This window comes from Narcine bancroftii, chromosome 2, assembly GCF_036971445.1.
Source record: "Narcine bancroftii isolate sNarBan1 chromosome 2, sNarBan1.hap1, whole genome shotgun sequence".
NCBI classification, from domain to species: Eukaryota; Metazoa; Chordata; class Chondrichthyes; order Torpediniformes; family Narcinidae; genus Narcine; species Narcine bancroftii.
This window is the reverse complement of record NC_091470.1, coordinates 72,122,322-72,141,843: the sequence shown is the minus strand read 5'-3', so window position 1 is coordinate 72,141,843 and position 19,522 is coordinate 72,122,322. Positions and strand designations below refer to the sequence as shown.

At 39.2% G+C, this 19,522-nt stretch overlaps 1 long non-coding RNA gene across 3 annotated transcripts in view; it reads left to right on the top strand.

Moving 5' to 3' along the window:
* Window positions 1-19,522, top strand: part of LOC138752377 (uncharacterized) — a 155,255-nt gene that overhangs the window by 79,628 nt on the left and 56,105 nt on the right. For 2 of the 3 annotated variants that reach the window (XR_011350573.1, XR_011350574.1), the window contains one exon: window positions 200-398. The exons of the other annotated variant lie outside the window; for it this stretch is intronic. This is a non-coding gene — a long non-coding RNA (uncharacterized lncRNA). Of the gene's footprint in view, window positions 1-199; window positions 399-19,522 lie in introns of those variants that run through there. 3 annotated transcript variants of the gene reach the window in all.

The window sequence follows — 19,522 nt, the reverse complement described above, 5'->3', positions numbered from 1 at the left end:
TGTAAAAGGCATTATATTAAAACAAGTGACCTTGTTGTTCAGTTTAGTCAATGCCATTGCATGTCAGTGCCTTGTGGTTATTAAGTGCTTTGACTGCAATTTTTAATTATTCCATTAGGGCTATTTGGGTATATAACCATCTTTTAGAGAATAAATATGGCACAGTTGCTTAATCTGTATTTTGATTCCTTATTTACAGATCAGGATGAAGGCTACAAGACTAACTAGTGAAACAAATGGAAAAAACTTGAATAAAAAAAAGATAGTAAAGAGGCCAAAATAGAGAGTTATATAATTTGCCAAGTAATCAACAAACCTGCAAAAAATTATTCAGACCACTGGGGATCAAATCCCACTATAGCAACTTGATATTTAGAAAAAAAGTCTTTGAATAAAGAAACAGCTATGTGTGAAAATATCATTATAAAGCCCACTGCCTCAATAATATTCTACATGATGGAAGTAATTTGCCTGAACGTGCTTTGGTCTATCTGTGGTTCCTCTGTGCCTATATAGAGTATTGCCCTCGAAGACCCTGCAATGGTCAGTAATGCTAATCTCACCCACAACACACCCAGCCTTTGAGACTGTGTTCTGCTGTTAGGTGAATTAACTTTAGACAATAGACAATAGACAATAGGAGCTGGAGTAGGCCCTTCGGCCCGTCGAGCCAGCACCGCCATTTTACAGATCATGGCTGATCACTACCATCAGTACCCCTTTCCATCCTTATCCCCATAACCCTTAACTCCTTTGCCCACTAGAGTCTTATCTAACTCTCTTTTGAACATAATCAGCGAATCTGCCTCTACCACCCTCTGTGGCAGAGCATTCCACAGATTCACACTTCTCTGGGTAAAAAAATGTTTTCTCATCTCCGTCCTAAAGGGCCTACCCTGTATTCTTAAACTATGCCCTCTAGTCCTCGTCTCCCCCATCATTGGGAACAAGTAATCCGACTTCACCCTGTCTATCCCCCTGATAATTTTGTTTTCCTCAATCATGTCCCCCCTCATCCTTCAAAACTCCATCGGATACAAGTCCAGTTTTTCTAGCCTTTCAGCATATGTCAACCCCGCCATCCCTGGAACTAACCTTGTAAATCTGCGCTGCACACCCTCTGTAGCTAGTATGTCCTTCCTCAAAATTGGAGACCAGAACTGGACGCAATACTCCAGGTGGGGTCTCACCAGGGCCCTGTGCAACTGCAGAAGGGCGTCTCTGTTCCTATACTCCAATCCCCTCTTTATGAAAGCCAACATGCCATTAGCCTTCTTCATGGTGAAATGCCACTTTGAAAAGGAGAAGATGATTCCACATGTGTGTGATGTTTTGTTTTCTTACTTTCCTTGATTCTTTTTCTATGCTTTTTAAAATTTCATTTATTTTCCTTTTTTTTCCTTTCTTGGGGTTTGTTTAAGGAGAGAGGGAGTTGGGGTTTATATCATCATATAATGGATTTGATACTAATATTTGATTATTATGCAGCAGATAAATCTGTGAAATGAACTTCAGGATATGGATTAACCAAAGACAAGGTAACAAACTAAAAAGGAGATAGGGCCACTGAGCCTGTATTTTCAATAGGAAGAGGAGCTTAAGTAAGAACTGACAGAATCCACAGAGTATCATTGAATGCACCAGCTTTATCTCTCTGAGAAATGTTGTTTACAAATCTACCCTGCATTTATAAGTAGGCTATTGAGGAGGTCAGTTGGTGGAAGAGCCAGTGGACGTGAATAAGCAAGCAGTACCTCACTGAAAAGGATCCAAAAGGTTTCTGGTATGTGTGGCTTGGAAACGAAGAAAGCTAATAGGATGAATAATTGGCAGACCTTCAGACGAGGGAAACAAAGCTCCATATTTTCTAGAACAGGAAGACTGAGGTATCTGCAAAATATGTTGTGGAGGTAAAATGAATTTGAAGCAATTTGTGGCACGGAAAGTAAAAGGAAAGTATTCCTTTCTTCCACGTGGAAGAATACATTTATCGATTGGCTTCTATTTTGACTAAAAAGTTTGAAAAAATCACTGTGTTCCTTTGTGATCACAACAGGCTCTGAAAGGTAATCTTTGGAGAGCATTCCTGACCATTTCAAAGTGCCTGGAGGAATTAGTTTTGCTGTCTTCAGTTTATCAGGATTGGGACACTGATGAAATAGATGTACCTGATGGATGCACTTGTAAATCCAGCAGTTTTCATCATACACAATGTTAAAATCAGTTGTGCAGTTCTAAATCTGACTCTAGAAATAGTATCATGATAATTAGCCAAATATGAACTAAATCATAAACTTATGGCAGGCAGATATTGAGGATTTGTCGGTCACTTAAGTCCCATGAAAGCCAAAGTAAAAATTTCTGTCTCACCCTGTCTCAATGGAAAACTTCCTTTTCATTCCTATCTCTGCTGTTTGTATTTGTACAAGTTTCTTGTCACTTACCCGATCGATACCCCTTCATAATTTTGTACACAGCTTTATCTTCTCTGAGGAAAACAAAGCCAGTTTGTTTGGTCTCTCCTCATAATTGAAACACACCATTCTTAGCAATATCCTGCTATCTCTTTTCTGCATCCTCTCCACTGCCATCGTATCCTTCCTAGAACATGGCAAACAGGATGTACACAATATTCTACTTCAGGCCTTTGCATTATTTAAAACCCTAAGTTCCCTGTTCCGGTTCTATATCCTGGCTATTGAAGGCAAATATCCCAGATGGCTCCTTCACCATCTTGTTTCCTTGTTCTGCTCTCTCCAGGGATTCTTGGACTCATTCAAGGACCTTCTGTTCCTCAATTCTTCCTAAGAACCCCAATCATTATTGTGTGTATTCTACTCTAATGAGTTATCAATCTCATCCTGTAGCCTACGACAGTTCTCACTATAAAACATTCTATTAATTTTACATCATATACAAACTTACTAGCCACATCTCCTGATTCATATCCAGATCATTCATATATAGTAAACAATTGGTCTAGTTTCATTCCAAATGGTACCTTACAGGTCACAGACATATAAACACAAAATCAACCCTCTACATTACTCTCTGCCTCCTTGCATCAAGCCAGTTTACCAATTTGCACTGGGCTCCTTTAGACAAATCTCTCAGGTGGGACCCTGTCAAAGGCCTAAATGAAATCCAAGTAGATGACTTTACCCACACTACCCTCATGTTGTTACCTCTTCAAACAAATTAATAGGATGTCACACTGACTACCTTTGATTAATCTCTGCCTTTACCACTGCAGTTTATTCTTGATACTCTAATATTTTTCGATAACTTACCTACCACTTCACTATCTCCTGTTACTTCTACTGCACCTTCTTGAATAAGTGAACTACATTTGCTGTCCTCTAATTACCTGGTACCTCACCTGTGACCAGAGAAGATTTAAACATTTCTTTCAGGCCCCCTGCAACCTCCTACCTTACTCCCTACAGCAGCCAGGGATGCAGTGGAGATTTATCCATCTTTAAGTCTGCCTATATACTGGTACCTCCATGTTTTCAGCAGTAATCTGTTTTGGAATGTCTCATGCTCTTCTCCCTGAACTTTCTTCTCCATGGTGAACGCAGGTGAGAAGTATTCATTCAAGACCTCGGCTATGACCTCTGACTCCAAGCAAAGATTGACATTTCATCCATCACGAACCCTACTATTTCCCTGATTACTCTTATTTTATTTATAAAATACTTTGGGATTATCCTTCATCTTGCCTGCCAGTGATATTTTGTGCCCATTCTTTGCTGTTCTAATTTCTGTTTTAATTCCATCCACCAAAACTCATCTTTCTATTCACCTGCAGGAGCTTCCTTTTTCTTGTCTCTGTTCTCGTCCAATACACAGGAGCAGGAATTTGCCTTGGATGGTGTTATGCATGGAGGAAACATGGCCTCCCTGTCTGTCTGGAATGTGTGTATTGAGAGTGGTTACGTGTCCTCCCTGTCTGAAACTTGTTCAGAAGTCACATACCTGTCAATCAAGGTTGGACTCCGGCCACTCATTAATGCACACCTTGCCGTTGGCTAATTTAAATCACCTAGGCTAATTACTGGCTAGAAGCACAGATTAGCTCTGTATATACCAATGCAGCACATTCTTTCGCTCTGCCTCATGGTCCAAGCCCTGGACATTGCTCCACGTCGGGTCGTTACTGTGGACATCTCTGGAAATGTTGTGGGTAAGGTGTGCTCTACACTGAAGCTGAATCATAGTACTGCAATAGATCAATAGTTGCAGAGAGTTGATGGTACAAGGAACCAGGTGTAAGTGTTCCCATTTATAGTGTGTCTATTCAAGTGTGTGAACTTGTTGAGTATAGGTTTACTATTGTCGGAGTCCGACGTGGGTCTGAGGTGAATGTTTATATCATTGCTTAAGTGAAATAGTAAACAAGTGTACTATTTAACGTTTTCCCTTGTTTGTCTCCTGTGGGTTAATTAAAGTTGCGTGTGATTGTAACGCTTGAGTCAAGACTTGTCTCTGTGAACCTGATACTCTTCCCAACATGACAGAAAGATGTTCCCGTCTCCTGAAATCAATGATATTGAACAGCAATCAGAACACACAATCTTTTTGTTTTGCAATATCCTCTTTTATACAGAGCTGATACTAACACAAATTTGTCCGCATTCAGCTTTTGTTTTGTGCACCTATTGGCTATTTTGAGGTTTGGATTCTTTCAGAATATTTGATAACAAACTTTGATTTTGTAGATGCTCATTGAAAATATTTTCATCTGGTAAATGAGTCAACATGCAAGACGGAGATTGAAAACTTGACTGAATGGTATATGAACAACTTCTTCGTACTCAATGTCACCAAGATCAAGGAGCTCTGTGTACTTCAGAAGGGGAAAACCAGAAGTGTATGATCTAGTGATGATTGGGGGATCAGAGGTGAAGAGGGTGAGCATATTTAAATTCCTGGGAGACACAATTTCAAAAGTCCTTTCTGGACCCAACACTGGAATGTTATCATGAAGAAAACATGTGAGTGCCTCTACTTTCTCAGGAGTTTGCAGAGGTTTGGTATGACATAGGCAACTTCTAACAGGTGTATCATGGAAAGTGTGCTAACCAGCAGTATCCTGGTATGGGGGCGCCAATACCTCTGAGCGGAAAGCCCTGCAAAAGGTAGTGGATATAGAACTTGTACAACATGGGAAAAACTCTCTCCACTATCGAGAAAATCTACATGGAATGCGGCTGTGGATAGCAGCAACAATCATCAAAGATCCACATCATTAAGGACATGCTCTGTCTTGCTGCTACCAACAGAAAAGAGTTATAGGTGCCATAAGACTTGTTCCACCAGGTTCAGGAAAAGTTGCTATCCCTCTACCACCAGACTCCTCAACACCAAACTCAATCAGAGACTCCTTTAAGGACTCATACCTTGCACATTATTTATTGTTAAATATTTATTTTGTGTAATGCACAATCAATTTGTTTGCACTTTTTCTTTGTTTACATTTCTCTCTTTTGTTACCCATCTTTTCTTTCTTTTCTTTTTCAATCTTTTTATTATTATTATAATTTATAAACACATACAGTTCAAAGAGATATAAAAAATACATAGTAAGTAATGAATTAATACAGAGATATTAAACAATAATATTACAGAATAAATATATGTCATATATAAAAAAAATTAGATCAGTTTAGGGTGTGAACTATCTCTAAAAAAAAGATATAATTAATAACAATATATGAAAAAAGAGAAAAAAAAAACTCAAAAAAGAAGAAAAAACAAATCTGAATTAAAAAAAACTTTAAAAAAAAACCTACAGATATAGCTAAACCACGCCGATCACTCCGATCTCATCTTACAGCCCAATTATCATACATAATCATAGAAAGGAAACAGAACCAGATCAACTCACCACAAATGAAAATATTGAATAAATGGTCGCCAGGTTATCTCAAACTTAGAAGGGGATTCATAGACAGAGTTTCTAATTTTCTCTAAATTTAAACATAGTATAGTTTGGGTAAACCATTGGAAAACAGTGGGAGGATTTACCTCTTTCCAATTTAATAGTATAGATCTTCTAGCCATTAGTGTAAGAAAAGCAATCATACGATCCGCAGGAAGAGATAAATAAGTCAAATCTATCATAGGTAATCCAAAAATTGCAGTAATGGGATGTGGTTGTAAATCAATATTCAAAACAGTAGATATAATGGAAAAAATTACTAAATTATATAAACAAATTGATAATCCAATGGCTAAACATACACTACGTATATGGTTTCAATTCCGGAGATTTTTTGGCCTAAGTCATTTTATCTTGGAAACTCCTATTGTACTAAATTTCCTTTTTCATCCCTCTCTAATTGATCAAGCTTATTTACTCTGGAAAGTTAAAGGTATAACATGCTTTTCGTCTTTTCTTGAATGGAATTTTATTTTTGCACTGTTGAATAGTAGTAATTCTGCCTGGCCTGCAGAAGGAAGAATTTTGGGGTTGATGTGATGTCATGTACTCGGACAACAAATCTAAACTTTGAGTTTGACTTTGACTTATGAATAAGGATAGATCTGGGCCTCGGGTTGAGATTCTCAATTGGACAAAGACCACTCTTAAGGAAATGAGAAAGGATCTAGAAAACGTTTTCTGGCAAGGATGCCCTTAGTGTGTGGGAGGCCTTCAAATTTGAAATTTTGAGAGGATAATGTTTGTATGTTCCTGTCAGGATTAAAAGCAAAGTTAGCAGATATAGGGAACCTTAGATTCCAAGGGAGATCAGGCATCTATATTAACTGAAGAAACTGGCACATAGTCTATAGAAGCGATGTAAACAAGCAGTGAGATCATGGAACCTCTATGGATTAAAGAGGAGGAAGCACATTCTCCACTTTAAGGAAATAAAGGTGGATAAATCCCCAGAGCCTGACAAGGTATGTCCTCAGACTTTGAGGGAGGCTAGAATAGAAATTGCAGGGATCTGTAAGATATATTTAACATGTCCTTATCTACGAGTGAGGTGCTATTGGATTGGATGGGAGCTCGTATTGTTCTGTTGTTTAAAAAAGGCTCAAAAAATAATCAAGAAAATTATAGTCTAGTGAGCCTGATCTGAATAGTGGGTAAGTTATCGAAAGGTGTTATAAGAGTTTGAATATACAAATATTTGGATAGTCAAGGACTGATTAGAGATAGTCAGTATGGCTTTGTGCATGGTAGGATGTGTTTAACTGATCTCATAGTTTTTGAGAAGATTACCAGAAAAAAAGTTAATGAAGGAAAGGCCATCGATGTTATCTACTTGGACTTCAGTAAGGCCTTTGACAAGGTCCCACATGGGAAGTCAGTCGGGAAGGTTCAGTCTCTTGGTGTTCATGGTGAGGTAGTAAATTAGATTAGACATGGGCTTTATGGGAGAAGCTAGAAAGTGATAGTGGATGATTGCTTCTCTAACTAGTGGCCTGTAACTGATGATGTGCCTGAAGGATCAGTGCTGGGCCAACTGTTGTTTGTCATCAAAATCAATGATTTGGATGATAATGTGGTAAAATGGAGCAGCAATTTTGCAGATGACACAAAGATTGGATGTGTAGTGGACAGTAAGGAAGGCTTTCAAAACTTGCAGAGGGATCTGGACCAACTGGAAAAATGGTCTGCATAATAGCAGATGGAATTTAATGCAGGCAAATGTGAGGTTTTGCACTTTGCAAGGACAAACCAAGGTAGAACATGCACTATAAACTATAGGACACTGAGGAGTGCGGTAGAGCAGAGGGATCTGGGAGTATAGATATATAATTTCCTGAAAGTGTAGGATACAGTTTTTGGCATATTAGTCTTTATAAATCAAAGCATTGGGTATTGGAGTTGGGATGTTGTGGTGAAGTTGTAGGAAACACTGATGTGACCAAATTTGGAGTATTATGTGCAGTTTTAATCACCTATCTATAGGAATGATATCAATAATGTTGAAAACGTGCAGAACAGAGGAGATTTTCAAGGATGCTGCCAGAACTTGAAGAATTGTGTTACAGGGAAAGGTTAAAAAGATTTGGATTTTATTCCCTGGAGCATAGAAAAAGGAGGAGAGATTTGAGAGAGCCACACAAAATTATGAAGGTATAGATAGAGTTAATGCAACCGGGCATTTTCCACTGAGGTTAGGTGAGATAAAAACTAGAGAACATGAGTTAAGGTTGAAAGGGGAAAAGTTTAAAGGATATATTAGGGGAACTTCTTCACACAGAATGTGGTCAGAGTGTAGTGCCAACTGAAGTGGTAAATGCAGGGTCAATCTGAACATTTAAGGAAAAATTTGGGCAGGTGCATGAGAGGGAAGGGTATGGGCGGATATGGTATGAGTGCAGAAAAAAAAGATCAACTCAGAATAGACAGGCTATAAAATTAGTTGAATATGTCAGGTAAGAATTTTTTCTACATTTAATATTCAAGTAAATAGAATTGAGATCTTAAAAACAATCCTTTCTGTCAATTATATTTCCACACAATTCATTCGTAATGATTTAATAGGTGTTGCAGATTCTTCTGGTAAAGGAGTCAGTGTATGACTCAGTTATTAAATCAATTCCAATCCCTGCTACTATCTACAAACCAGGAATACTGAATGCTAAGCATTGTTGGAGTTTTATTGATGTAGAGGCCAAAGTATTCTTGTAGGTTGTAACTAATGAGATTAAGGATTGCATAATATTTGCCTGATCTTTTCCTTTCAAACATGCACTGAAATCCATTCAAATCATTAACTATTGAATGCAATCAATTATAAACATTCTTAAAAGCAGGACTTTCCTATCATTAACCAATCTCTATTGTTCCAAAAGTGCCATGATCTTCATAAAAAGAATCCAGATGATATCATAAACACTTTCACACCTTAGTTTCCATTTGTAACAGGTTGAACAAGGCCAAATAATCCTTAGATCCATATAAAGTTGGAGTTTGGTGTTAGGGGAAATGTGATGGAATATACTGTCAGTTGTCCGTGGAGGTGAGTTAGGATTATTATCATCTTTGGACTAATACTTGGTGCACATGAGGACATTTCCTTTCAAAGTTATCTATACTATTCTACTGGAAAGGAAATTATGATCTTGAAGTTCTGCTGCAGGGATGGAGATTATTTTTGGGGAAGGCTGAGAGCAAAATAACAATGGTCTTTTTATTGGTGCTGAGGTAGGAAGCGAGGCTTTATAGAGCCCACCCCCAAATCAGTTATTGTTGAATGCTAAAGTACAAGATCCTTTGTCAAGCTTCTGTTAGTCCTTAGTTCCTGCATTGCATACTCTTCTGTTATTTACCTTAAGGCAGAATTCCAATTGAAATGGATTCAACTCCAGGTTTCTGATGTTCTTTTGCCCAGGCAGATAATTGATTGGCCTCTTCTATTCCTGGCCCCGAGTATTTCAGTGCTAATGAATCTTAACTATGATAGGTTAAAAAAGAATACTTGGTTCTCCATCCTGACATGAAATTCCATCTCTTAATTAATTTACCATATAATTCCATATCATTATCACCTTTAAGTAAAATACTACTTCATGTCTGTTTCAAATTCAATTTTGAGTTAATCCACATCTTTCCATCTGACTCACTTTACTAACAGCAGTCACAAGTTTGTCTTATCTACATTACATTTTAAATAGCTCTAGGGAAACCTAATTTTATTTATTTATTTAATTTTGTGTGTGGGGCCCCTGAGGTTCCATTCCTCCGAAAGTGATAAATTGACTCAATCTGTACAGGAACTTCTAAAAGATTCTTCAGAAAACTTGGCTTAATGACACCAGCTTCGCTGGTTCAATTGTTGCCTTTAAGGTTCAAGGTTCCTTCTTTTTGTTATGTAATAATACATAAAAATTTAAACATATATGATAACTTTTCCATGCTACAAGGCAGTCAAAGAATGAGATAAATTTGCCATTAGTATTGCCCAGCACCCCTGACAGAAAGAGAGAAAAAGAAGCAAAAGAGAGTCCCTTCAGAGACACTGAGTGTCCATGGATATGCAACTCCTCACTGGTCCATTGCTGTGGTCACTGATCTGTAGGGTTCTTCAGCCGCTGGGCCACTCGATAGTCCACTGCTGTGGTCACTTTCCCAATAGAGTTGTCTCCTCTGCTTCTCCTTCTCAATGTAGGTGGGGGGGGGGGGTGGTGGCATGTTCTCCCCATTTCTGGTGGCCTCCTATGGTTTGCTGCTCCTTGGAGTCTGCAAAACCTTGTGGCCGCTGCAGAACACAGGCGATGCCATCTTGGGCACAGACCTCCATGGTTGCAAGATTTTTTATAAACACCATTGGCTCCTTTAACAGGCCATTTAAAGCATGTATGGAGCCACTGGCATTAACGGCAGCACAGGGTTTCCATTCTCCACTCTCCCTGGTCCACTCCAGTGGCAGTGTTGCCATTACAGCAGCTCCGCCTGTGCCACTATTTTTAAAGATGCTGGCAAGAGTTGCATCTCTCATTTCTGTGCAGTAAACCTGGCAGCTGGTCCCATTATCTCCATATTCACAGTAAAATCCAGAATTTCCGAGCTGATTTTTGCTTTGTTTCCCAGTTCTCTGCTCCTTCAGCAAGTTCTTAGGGCACCAGGAACTTGCTGACAGATGAATGAAGAGTCTGAAGTCAGACATATTATACTGATTATCCACTGAACATACAAAAAATTCTTTCGTCCTTAGCTTTCAAGTGAAAGTGAATTTTTAGTATCAAGATACTCTTAACCAAGATAGGCCAAATGACCTCCTTAAATGTCATGAGGAAATGTAATATGAAATTGCTCTTTAATGTTTTATTTTGAATGTGAAAATAAAGTTTCCCAAATTTGAAAGGTTTATTCAGCATTTCAATATTTTAACAAATTGCATTTCAATTTATTTTTTTTCCTCTAGACCTCATACTTCCTTTCATATCACAACTTCCCTCTCCTTCTTTGTTTTGTTATTCAAACAACAACTTACCTTGAAGTAAATATCCTAAATTCAGCCAAGTTCCAAGGGCTAGTTTGGTTGTTGAGACTCACTTTTGTCTTTCAGCAAATGTGATAGACCACATTATTAACTTAAAATATTTCAGAACCATCTTGACCACTTGATTAGTCCATTTGCACCAAAACATAGATGTCTTGAGTTAGAATATCTTCACCATCAGTTCAAGCTGTTTGAAGAGTTTGATAGGATGTTCTGTAAGATTTTTTTCACATTCATTTTCCTTGGTGTGGAGGCTGCAGAAGCACAAGTGCATGTTTTCAACTTCCGTTAAGATGCTCTTGATCTTCACTGCCTCTATTTTCACTAATATTGGAACTGCCCTTGATCTCCTTTTCTCCAATTTCATATCTTTCCAAATATCCAAGTTCCTAACCTTCGGATAATGGTAATGGTATAGTCATACATGTTACAAAAATGTACTCTGTGCCAGAATTCTTGCTGCAGCTGAACAGGTTTTTTGTTTAATAAAAACAGAAAAACAACTGCATAATTAATACTTAATTGAATTAAAACGACAATAATACAGAAAAATAGGAGCATGATAAATATTCACAGTTATCCTAGTGTAAAAAATATTGTGATATGTACTATATTTGATAGTTGATAAAACCCACATTTTTCCCCCAAAATGGCTCAAAAATATTCCTTGGGTCTTGTGTGCAAAGGTGAAATTAGGATGATTATGGTGAGTAACGCTGACAGTAATCATTATCACTGTGTGGCTCAATAGCATCACGGCCATCTATTGTTTGGGGCTGTTGGGTGGGGGAAGTGGGGTGGTGGGATCAGTGTGGGGGGCTGGTGGTGGGCTGTCAGGAGACTCTCTCAGCAGCCCACTGTCAGTCCCTGCACTGGTCCCGCTGCCCTGCTCTCTCCTAGTGGCCCGCTGTCAGTTCCCACCCTGCTCCTTCCTGAAAGCCTGTCACCAATTCCCACACTGATTCCACCACCCCACTCTGGGGAAAGAGCGGGACAGTAGGACCAGTGCGAGGACCAACAGTGGACAGCCAGGAGAGAGCAGGCCATTGGGTCTAATGCGGGGATGGACAGCGGGCTGCAAGGAGAGAGCAGGGCAGTGGGATCAGCGTGGAGACCGATAATGGCAGTTTGTTTTTCTAAAATGTTTTCTGCTATAGATAAGCTGCTTTAGTTTTCTCTTGTAAATTACAGCAGTATTGTTATTAAAAAGATTTTTCCTGTTGTCCTAGTTGCATGAAAAAAAATCTTAATATACCCCTGCTGAAATGGGGTGGGGGGGGTGGAAGGGAGGGGGAGTCTTATATACCCATGGTCTTGTATGCCATCAACCAAAGTACTTCATAAAATGACAATAGTGTAGTAAATGAAAAAGGAAGACTGTAATATATTAAAAGTTGGATAGTTAATCAATATTCAAAGTTAACCTAATGCAAAAAGCAGTGTGACAATAGTGGTGACAGTCCTCTTGTGGGTTGGAGTAGTTGTTGATTAGTGCAACAAGAGCCTGACAGCTGTTAGCTTGAGTCAAGAAGTGCTGGACTTTGTTGCTTTACCTGATAGTCAGACCTCTTAGTTATTTGCACATCTTCAGTGTGTCTCCTTCAAAGACACATTCAGTAATCTAAATGTGAGCATTTGTGTCATCAACTTCTGGACTCCAACACTCTTAATTTATTTCAGTTGTTGAGCTATCCCACTAATCAATGTACTGGAATTACAACTTCCAAAAAATTCTTTCAAATTTCAGAAGGCAATGAGAGAAATCTTTAAAAAAAAGTACTGCGTGTAATAAAATTCGTGAGGCAGTTGGCAGATAACATCTGAGTTTTTAGCAGGGTCCTTTTTTAAAAAAAGCCAACACCGAATAATTGAACTGGAGAAAGCCAATTCAAGAGACTGCCAAAATTGGTGTTAGGATATTTAAATAGCATCATCCTATTGTAGATGGTCCTGGTTATCCTCTGCTTTATATGGTTACCGGACTTTGGGTCACTGTATTGCCTGGAGTAGATCTTTGTTGGATGATAGAAATTAAGTCAAATGGTCTCCTTTTGTATCATCAGAAATGTAAGATGGAGGATGGCATCAGTTGTATTTAGGCAGGTTTACAAAACTGGAAAGAGGAAAAATTGCATTTTCAGGTTGAAGACCCTTCATCAGAACTGGACAAGAGAGAAAACTACCAGTAGTCTGTTTTCAGTAGCAGTGAAGGTGGGGTTGGAGGGGCATAGAGGGATTGTTATGGATTCACAATCCTTGAACATTTTGTTTGGGGCTCAAGGGACTTTGTTGGCACTAACACAGGAACAGCAATGGAAAATTCACCACACAATAGTAAATTCAAAATAATAGTTTTTAATTAAACTATTAAGAACATCTCTAAACTTAATCCCACTATGTGCAAATGTAAGAGTGTGTGTGCATCATTTTAGTCTTGCATGAAGGTCTTAAATTCTCAGTTCAGAAATAATTATAAAGCACATTTAACCATCATATCTTCAGGGCTCTTTACTCACAATGTGGCCATTTTCTTCCATGATGAATTCACAAACCCAGACAAGGGTTAAACAAATCTGGTTATATTTTTCCACAATAAAGTCACAAACAAGACAAGGGTTATTGAAGTGGCCATACAATAATAGACCCAGTAAAAATCTGTCCTCTTTTCTAAAGAGACAGTGAAATGGTCTTCTGTGTTCCTCTCTTCCCAGTGGTAATACAAAACAATGCCATCAATTCTGATAAATGTAACTCAACCCTGTCTTTCACAAGGTTTCAACCCCTATATGTCATAGAGTTTTGACTTCTGTCAACTCCAAACTGAACTGACTAAAAATGTCTAAATTCACTAATATAGTTCTCCAAATCTGGTGACCATTTACATCAGTTTCAATTATTTAAAATGAAAGTGCCCTGAATTAATTTAAAATGGTGGAATTTTAAGCAATTGCCAACCTCAGTATCTTGTAAACCATGTGATCTTCATACTTTTGTCCTGTAGACGGCACAACTCTGAAAGATTACCTCATTTCTGTTCCAAAGGCTTAAGAATATTACTCACATGGCTCTGAGTTTCATTTCTCTTGTTCAAGAGGCCTTGTGGTTTAGTTTAAAAACAGATGGCTTCCTTAGCAGTTCTTATTGAGTAATCAAGGCCAACTTCAAATCCATTAGCTCTGTTCTTCCCAGACACGTCGATTCCGAGAATGAACTCTCTTTGAAAACAATGGTTCTCCATAAATGTGCTTTGACCTGTGTATGACCCTGTACCAGGCCACAACTAAGAGTACAGATACAATATTTAAACTCTATAAATTTACTTTACTAAGACATTTTTATATATGAGAACTATAGAAATCTAAAGATGAACACATCTGTTGCAGGATGGGTACACAAAAGGAATTTCTCTGATAGAATGAAGCCAAGTAAGTAAAAAAAAAACATATGCTCTCACTCTGAGAGATTTTTATTCTTTCCATCACTCCCCTGTCCTCTCTGTGACTGAAAATGATTGTTTTCCCTCTGGATTTTAATTGTATACATAAACCACAACCTGGAACTTCAATGTTTTCCCTTTCCTCAGATGTTTCCTAACATGCTGGATGTTTCCACCAATTTCTGTCTTAAATGCAGTGATTTGTTTTTTTTTTCTCTGACAAGAGTTCTTATTCTTACTATATGGTTGAATATATTACGCATCTTTACATGTTGAATTGGGAGGGAAGGGAGGAGAGTAAACTTTCTTCCTTGGTCATGGCTTTGTGATCACCTCAAAGGATTTTAACGTTGTACTTGGAAACATTGGTCATCGTTCCACAGCAGATGCAATCTCACTGGCTCTACACTCAGCCCTGCATCACCTGGACACAGCAATGAGTAAATTAGGTTGCTTTTCATTAATTACAGCTCAGCTTTCAACACCATAATCTCCTCAGTGCTGGTCAGCAAGCTCAAAACGGAGGCCTCTGCATCTGGATCCTTGACTTGCTCATTGGAAGACCACAGTCATGTGGATCGATAACAATTTCTCCTCCTCACTCACAATCAGCACAGACACATCTCAAGAATATGTGCTTAGACCATTGTTCTACTCTCTCTACACCCATGACTGTGGGGGCAATGCACAATTCAAATGACATCTACAAATTTACCCATGACACCAGAATCTCAATGAGGAAGCATACAGGAATATGATAGATCAGCAAGTTGAGTGATGTAACAATGACAACCTCGCCCTCAATATTAGCAAAACTAAGGAATTGATTGTGGACTTCAGGAACAGGAAGCCAGGAGAACACAAACAAGTCCTCCTTGAGGGGTCAGGAGTGGTGAGGGTAAAGAAGTTCAAATTCCTGAGTGTCAAAATCTCTGAAGACCTATCCTGGAACCATCATGTTTTTAAAAATTTAAAAAAAAATTTTCACACTATGAACCATATTATCCAAAAGACACACAATCATTTCCCTCTTGAATATACACAGTGTCATTTTCTCCCCTTTTCCCCCCTCTCTTCCCTCCCTCCTTCCCACCCCCTCCAAACCCATTAGACATTAAACATATACAATACAATAAACCCATTAAACAATGTAATCACACAATGAAAATAAACAAGAAAATTGTGTCATCTACTTTTACACACTGGGTCAGTTCATTTTAGGGGGTGAAGGTCCGCAGTAGGCCCTCTCCATTGTGTTCCATGTACGGTTCCCAAATTTGTTCAAATAATGTGACTTTATTTTTTAAATTGTATGTTATTTTTTCCAATGGAATACATTTATTCATTTCCATGTACCATTGCTGTACTCTCAGGCTCTCTTCTGATTTCCAAGTTGACATTATACATTTTTTTGCTACAGCTAAGGCTATCATAATAAATCTTTTATGTGTTTCATCCAGTTTGAGGCCTAATTCCTTACTTCTTATATTATTTAGAAGAAAGATCTCTGGATTTTTTGGTATGTTGATTTTTGTGATTTTATTTAATACCTGATTAAGATCTTCCCAAAACTTTTTCACTTTCTCACATGCCCAAATTCCTGGTTAGGTCCTGTTGTTCCTGTTTCCTTCTTATAGTGAAAACATCTATCTGATAATGTTGGATCCCATTTATTTAACTTTTGGGGCGTGATATATAGCTTGTGTAACCAATTATATTGTATCATGTGTAACCTCGTGTTTATTATATTTCTCATAGTTCCGGAGCATAGCTTTTCCCATATTTCATTTTTTATCTTTATGTTTAGACCTTGTTCCCACTTTTGTTTGGGTTTATAGCTTATTTCATCATTTTCTTTCTCTTGCAGCTTGATGTACATGTTTGTTATAAATCTTTTAATTATCATTGTGTCTGTAATCACATATTCAAAGCTGCTTCCTTCTGGTAACCTCAGCCTGCTTCCCAGTTTGTCCTTTAAGTAGGTTTTCAATTGGTGGTATGCAAACATTGTACTGTGAGTTATTCCATATTTGTACTTCATTTGTTCAAATGATAATAAATTGTTTCCCAAAAAACAATTTTCTATTTTTTAAATCCCTTTTCTCTCCCATTCTCTAAAGGAAAGGTTATCTATTGTGAAAGGGATTAATTGATTTTGCATCACTAATAATTTTGGTAGTTGGTAATTTGTTTTTTTTCCTTTCTACGTGAATCTTCTTCCAAATGTTGAGCAGATGGTGCAGTACTGGTGAACTTCTATATTGCATCAATTTTTCATCCCACTTATAAAGTATATGTTCTAGTACTTTCTGCCCTATTTTATATAACTCTATCCTGGTCCAATCTGGTTTTTCCCTTGTTTGATAAAAATCTGATAGATATCTTAATTGTGCTGTTCTATAATAATTCTTAAAGTTTGGTAGCTGCAAATCACCTTGTTTGTACCATTCTGTTAATTTATCTAGCACTATCCTCGGTTTCCTCTCTTTCCATAAGAATTTCCTTATTATTTTCTTTAGCTCATTGAAGAATTTCTCTGTTAAGGGATTGGTAACGATTGAAATAGGTATTGTATCCATGGGAAGATATTCATTTTAATGCAATTTACCCTTCCTATCAGTGTTAGTGGTAAATCTTTCCAATGTTCTAAGTCATCTTGTAATTTCTTCATTAATGGCTGATAATTTAATTTGTTTAGATGGCCTAAATTATTATCTAGTCTAATACCAAGGTATCAGATTGCTTGTGTTTGCCATTTATATGGTGATTCTTTCTTAAACTTTGTGAAATCCGCATTATTCATTGGCATTGCTTCACATTTACTTGCGTTGATCTTGTACCCCTATATTTCTCCATATTTCTTCAATTTTTTATGTAATTCTTCTATTGATAATTCTGGTTCTGTTAAGTATTCTTTCTTTCTTCTTTTTGGTTTGGCTTTGCAGACGAAGATTTATGGAGGGGTATGTCCATGTCTGCTGCAGGCTCGTTGGTGACTGACAAGTCCAATGTGGGACAGGCAGGCATGGTTGCACGGTTGCAAGGGAAAATTAGTTGGTTGGGGTTGGGTGTTGGGTTTTTCCTCCTTTGTCTTTTGTAAGTGAGGTGGGCTCTGCGGTTTTCTTCAAAAGAGGTTGCTGCCCGCCGAACTGTGAGGCACCAAGATGCATGGTTGGAGGCAATATCAGCCCACTGGCGGTGGTCAATGTGGCAGTCCTTGTACCTATTCTTTGGTGCACCTCTCTCAGTGGCCAGTGGAGAGCTTGCCATATAACACGATCTTGGGAAGGCAATTGTCCTCCATTCTGGAGACGTGACCCACCCAGCGCAGTTGGGTCTTCAGCAGCAGGGATTCGATGCTTGTGGACTCTGCGAGCTCGAGTACTTCGATGTTGGTGATGAAGTCATTCCAATGAATGTTGAGGATGGAGCAGAGGTAGTGCTGATGGAAGCGTTCTAGGAGCCGTAGGTGATGCCAGTAGAGGACCCATGATTCGGAGCCGAACAGGAGCGTGAGTATGACAACAGCTCTGTACATGCTGATCTTTGTGTGTTTCTTCAGGTGGTTGTTTTTCCAGACCCTTTTGTGTAGTCTTCCAAAGGTGCTATTTGCCTTGGCGAGTCTGTTGTCTATCTCTTCGTCGATCCTTGCATCAGATGAAATGGTGCAGCCGAGGCAGGTAAACTGGTTGACCGTTTTGAGTTCTGTGTGGCCGATGGAGATATGGGGGGAGGGGGTGCTGGTGGTCATGGTGGGGAGTTGGCTGATGGAGGACCTCAGTTTTCTTCAGGCTGACTTCCAGGCCAAACAGGACGTCATGTGCTGGAGAGCTGGCTCTGAATGGGCAACTAAAGCGGCATCGTCTGCAAAGAGTAGTTCACGGACAAGTTGCTCTTGTGTCTTGGTGTGAGCTTGCAGGCGCCTCAGATTGAAGAGACTGCCATCTGTGCAGTACCGGATGTAAACACCGTCTTCATTGTTGAGGTCTTTCATGGCTTGTTTCAGGATCATGCTGAAGAAGATAGTAAAGAGGGTTGGTGCGAGGACGCAGCCTTGCTTCAAGCCGTTGTCAATGGAGAAGGGTTCGGAGAGCTCATTGCTTTATCTGACCCGACCTTGTTGGTTTTCGTTCAGTAGGATAACCATGTTGAGGAACTTGGGGGGGCATCTGAGGGGCTCTAGTATTTGCCAAAGTCTTTTCCTGCTCACGGTGTCGAAGGCTTTGGTGAGATCAACAAAGGTGATGTAGAGTCCTTTGTTTTGTTCTCTGCACTTTTCTTGGAGCTGTCTGAGGGCAAAGACCATGTCAGTAGTTCCTCTGTTTGCGCGAAAGCCACACTGTGATTTTGGGAGAACATTTTCGGCGACACTAGGTATTAGTCCACTAAGGAGAATCCTAGCGAAGATTTTGCCTGCAATGGAGAGCAGCGTGATCCCCCTGTAGTTTGAGCAGTCTGATTTCTCGCCTTTGTTTTTGTACAGGGTGATGATGATGGCATCACGAAGGTCCTGAGGCAGCTTTCCTTGGTCCCAGCAGAGCATGAAAAACTCATGCAGTTTGGTATGCAGAGCTTTGCCGCCAGCCTTCCAGACCTCTGGGGGGATTCCATCCATACCTGCTTCTTTTCCACTTTTCAGTTGTTCAATTGCCTTATATGTCTCTTCCTGGGTAAGAATCTCATCCAGTTCTAGCCTCAAGGGTTTTTGAGGGAGCTGGAGCAGGGCGGATTCTTGGACTGAGCGGTTAATACTGAAAAGGGATTGGAAGTGTTCTCATAAAAACCCCTGAAGTCGCCAATGTTGGTGCTAAGCTGGGTTCATTTGGCGAGGCTAGTCCACCACTCATTTTGGATCTCGCGGAGTTTGCACTGAAGATGACTGCATGCAAGACGGAAGGCTCGTTTTTTTCTCTGGCCAGGAAGCCTTTGCAAGGTGAGCTTGATGGGTAGATCGCTTCTTTGCCAGCAGCTCCTGGATTTCCTGGTTGTTTTCGTCGAACCAGTCCTTGTTTTTTCCTGGAGGAGAAGCCCAGTACCTCTTCAGTGGTTTGCAGAATGGCCATTTTCAGCTGATCCCAGTGGGTTTCAGGAGACGTGTCCGTGAGGCAGTTTGCATCCT